Genomic DNA, 4,825 nt, shown 5'->3' with positions numbered 1-4,825 from the left:
GAGGGGTTGGCTTTGCTGACTCAGAGATGCCACAGGCAGAAGAGGCGGAAGAGATGGTAGGAGGGGCAGCAGAGAAAAGCACACAACACACATTTACAGAAATGCATTGTAATGTCTGTCCGACTTTTCCTTCTATTCCTCTAAAAATATGCCAGTGCAATACCAATCCTTCCACCATTTGCTTTAGTTCCATTTCCTGCATTATAGAAAGATCCTTGGCATAAGAGCAGTCAAAAGCAATGATGAATCATCAAAATTTCTGTCAGAAGGCCTCGTGTCAATTTGCTTGTGGGCACTATTGCTACATCTTCTTCCTCATTTCTGAAACTAGTCCAGAGCACTAATCTCCAGCTAGTGATTGTCTGTCGTTTCCTCCAGTGTAGAATCTATTTGCTCTTCATTATCTTCAAAACACATATGCGGATCCACTTCACCCTCTTTCCATCTTTTTTCCCCCCATATGCAGTTATCTCTTTTATGATTCTCTTGAATCAATCTACTTAAATCCTTTGAAGTCATGCACATGTTGACAAAGTTCCCTCCAGCAGGAATTTATGTTTTAGGTTAATTACTCTCAAGAACTTTTTCTGTAACAACAATGGCATATTCACTGGTCCAACCCCTGCAGACTTTTATGATGTTCTCTCTATTGGGGTTCTCTTCTGCAGCGTTGAGAACTATGTGCAATGACTCTTATGATCATTTGATCAGAGACGGATTAGAGACATTGTGTTTGGGGAACAGGAGACTCTTTCAGCATCAGAGGTGTTGAACTCATGGGGGTTCTGGGTGACCAAACATACTGTATAACATGAAAAGAGCTTTAAAAGGCCAGACTCTTCCTGGAAAGCTACTGCCTGACGTCAGGGACAACGCTTCGATGGAATCAATCCAGGGAAAAGGGGTCCACACCATTTTGTGTAATCCAAGGACTGGCAATCCAAAACTAGACCTACTACCATCAAGTTGACCCCTCGTCATAGTGACCATACGGGACAGGGGACAGAGCGGAGCTGTCCTTGCGGCTTTCTGAGGTTCTTGATATTCATGGGAGCTTCCTCTTTCTCCCACAGAGTGTCTGCTGGGTTCCAACTGCTGACCGTTTCATTAGTGGCCTAACATAGGACCCTGTACAGCATGTGGGCAGATCTTCCTAACGGAAGTTCAGGATTTAGCTGTTTGCGGATAAAGGCAGCTCTAGTTATAAATCTCTCCATTTGCACAAAACATTGGAGATAATTTATTCCCTCCTGTCTTAAACCCTGGTGCTCCTTTCACTTCATATTAATACATGTGTGTTGTTGAATTTTTTGTTTTACTGGACAAAACATTTATATCTACATCAAAAGCATGTTTAGGCAGATATTAATTCTTTCCAATGACTTTCTTAATGGCATCTGATAACTCTCCTGCTACCTCTTGGGTGACAGAAACTGCTTTTTCTTATCGTTACTTGCTTTCTTTTTAAGCTAAGCCCTTTCTAAAATTATCAAATCATCTTTTGCTGGCATTAAATTCTCTGGCTTTAGATCTTTCACCTTGCTTTTTCTTTAAGTTGTCATAAAATGACTTCACTTTTTTTCAAATCACATTTAATATCTATGTGTATTTCTTTCATAAAATCTATTTCACATTGATTTTGTTTACCCACACATTTTCATTTTCAAAATGAGAAGAAAAAGATATTTCATAAAAAGTATAAGCATTTTCCACCTGAACCCTGGTAGTACATCAAGTTACACACTGAGTTACTAACTTAAAGACCAGCACTGAAACTCACCAGCCACTCTATTGGAGAAAGAGGAAGCTTTCTGTTCCCATAAAGATTCCCAGCACCAGGGACAGCTGCAAGGTCACCAAGAACCAGCACAGGCGGCAATGGGCCCATTGGTTGGCATAGCTGCAGCAAAGGTTATAGGAATTCCCTTTTCTTTTTTACAATGTATATAAAATACTCTGGAGTGGATTTACTTATCTTGAAATACAGAGAACTGCGGCTGCAGATGCCAATCTACAGTACATATTAAGCAATTCTACTTTTCCTGGGCTTTGGGGGAGCATTTTCAGCACACTAATGGCACCCAATATTGGTCCTAGGGTGTTATTCAAGGTTTACGGTATTGTCGTAATCATGATGAAAATTTCATATGAACCTTGAGATATATCTTTTAGTACAATTTGAAGTTAACTGGATTAATGAACTCCTCAAGCAGAGATGATTATAATCACATGGTGTTAGTGGGTACTTGGCAACACTTAGCTTACCACAAGAATAAAGGAGGTGGGTATAAAATTATTACATTAGTACAGGGTGACTTTAGTGTATTTTGTAAGGTTATGATTTAATGCCATATATTTATCTTTGTTTCTATTTTCTCAACTGGGAGTGGCACCATGTACAATTTGTAAGTCTTTGTGTGTAATAGGCTTGAAAATTTTAACTTCAATATTATTTTTTGAACATTTCATGAAAGTAAATGTTAAAATAGACTAGGACCTACTTATATTTTATGCATTCATTACGTACCTAAATTTCTCTTAATTTTTAAAATATTTATAGGCAATTGTCTGTCAGTTTGTCATATTGTGGTGACTTGTATATTTCTGTGATAATAGTAGCTATGTCACTAGTATTTCAAATATCTGCAAGGTCCCAAAGTGAACTATATTAATACTTGTAACTCAGAATATATGAAGAATAAATCTAGGAAAATTAGATGTCATCATAAATGATGTGAAATGCATCAAGATCAATATCCTAGACTGGATAAGATGGTAAGATGAAATGGACTGGTATTGACCATTTTGAATCAGACAACCTATTGGTTTACTATGCTGGGAATGACATATTTAAGAGAATTGATGTTGCATTTGCACTCATTGGCAAAAAGGACATGTCAAGATCTATGTTGATGTACATTCTTGTCTGTGAAAGGATAATATCTGTCTGCATTTAAGGAATTTCAGTCAACCATTATGAAAATGTATGCATAAATTGCTGAATCTAGTGTTGAATGAATTAAAGACTTTTACTGTCTTCAGTTAGAAATGGATCAAATATACAATCAAGATGCATTTATAAATATCGGTGGTTAAAATGCAAAGGACGGAAACACATAAGGAAGAAAGTAGTGGAGAAAGTTGGTCTTGGTGATAGAAAGAGAGTTGGAGATTGCAGTGTCAACAATTTGGTCATCATCAATACCATTTTTTGAAAACAAGAAGGAATTGTACATGTAGACTTCTGACAATTTGGTCATCATCAATACCATTTTTTGAAAACAAGAAGGAATTGTACACGTAGACTTCTGACAATTTGGTCATCATCAATACCATTTTTTGAAAACAAGAAGGAATTGTACATGTAGACTTCTGACAATTTGGTCATCATCAATGCCATTTTTCGAAAACAAGAAGGAATTGTACACGTAGACTTCTGATGATGGTATGCACAGAAGAAAACGACTATCTGTGCGAAGAGACAATAGATACATTTGATATCAGCAGTTATAGTGAGGCTAGGAGCTGACTGGGGATCAGACCATCAATTGCACATGTGTAAGTTCAGGTTGAAGCCGAAGAAAATTAAACAAGCCCACACGAGCCAAAATATGACCTGGAGTCTATCCCACCTTATTCAGATAAGGACTGATTTCAAGAACAGATCTGATACATTGAATACTAACAAAAGACTTGTTGAGTTATGGGATGACATGAACATCATGCATAAAGGAAGTCAAAGGTCATTTAAAGGACAGTAAAGAAAGAAAAGATCAATGTAGATGTCAGAAGAGGCAAAACAAAACAAAAAAACCAACCCTGTGAAAATGTGAAAATATTAATTCACAAAGGTATGATCTATATTAAGAGGAACAGCAAAAAATCAACCTGAACAATAGTGAAACTTTTAAAATACATTCGAGGTCAAAGGACATAAATACTGTGCTCAGCTTTCTTTGCTTTATCTCTTATTAATATTATTGTTTTACATTCTAATAAATAGTTTTGTTTAGTGTTATGATTTTAAAAAGAGGAGCCTCTGAAATTTGCTCTCAATCATAGAGTAGCTAAAGCAAATGGAAAAAATGATAAAGTAAAAGATCTGCCCAGGAAACTTCAAAGGGCAGCTCAGGAAGACAACTGAACTCACTGCCATCAAGTCACTGCCAACCCATCAGACTGTATAGGACAGGGTAGTCTTGCCCCTGTGAATTTCTTAGACCATAATTCTTTACTGGAGTAGAAAGCCCCATCTTTCTCCCTCTGAGTGGCTGGTGGTTTTGAACTGCTGACCTTATAGTTAGCCATCCAACATACTCCACCAGGGCACCTCTATTAAGACAAAGTGAAGTGTAATGAAATATGAAAAGACTTAGAGTTAGAAACCGAAAAGGAAAGGCATGCTCATTATATTTTAAATTGAAAGAACTAAATAAGGAATTCAATCCTCATGTTAAAATTGAAAGATTCTATAGGCAAAATATTGAATGATGAAGAAAGAATCAAAAGAAGATAGAAAGAATGCACAGAGGCATGGCACCATTAAGAACTTTTCAACATTCAACCATTTCAAAAAGTAGCATATAATCAATAACTCGTAGTACTGGCGAAAGAGGTCCAAGTTGCACTGAAGATTTTAGCTAATAACAAGCTAGAGGAATTGAAATCAAAATTGAAATGTTTCAATAATCTGAAGAAGCAATGAAATCAGAGAAAACCAGAAAGATGTTTATTTATGCTTTATTGATTATGTAGAAGCATAACAAACTATGAGAGCCTGGAGAAAAATGGGAATTTGAGAACATGTCACTGTGCTCATGCACAA

This window comes from Echinops telfairi, unplaced genomic scaffold (genome assembly GCF_000313985.2).
Source record: "Echinops telfairi isolate 266 unplaced genomic scaffold, ASM31398v2 ScPeMD7_2;HRSCAF=8, whole genome shotgun sequence".
Lineage (NCBI taxonomy): Eukaryota > Metazoa > Chordata > Mammalia > Afrosoricida > Tenrecidae > Echinops > Echinops telfairi.
This window is presented reverse-complemented; position numbering follows the sequence as displayed.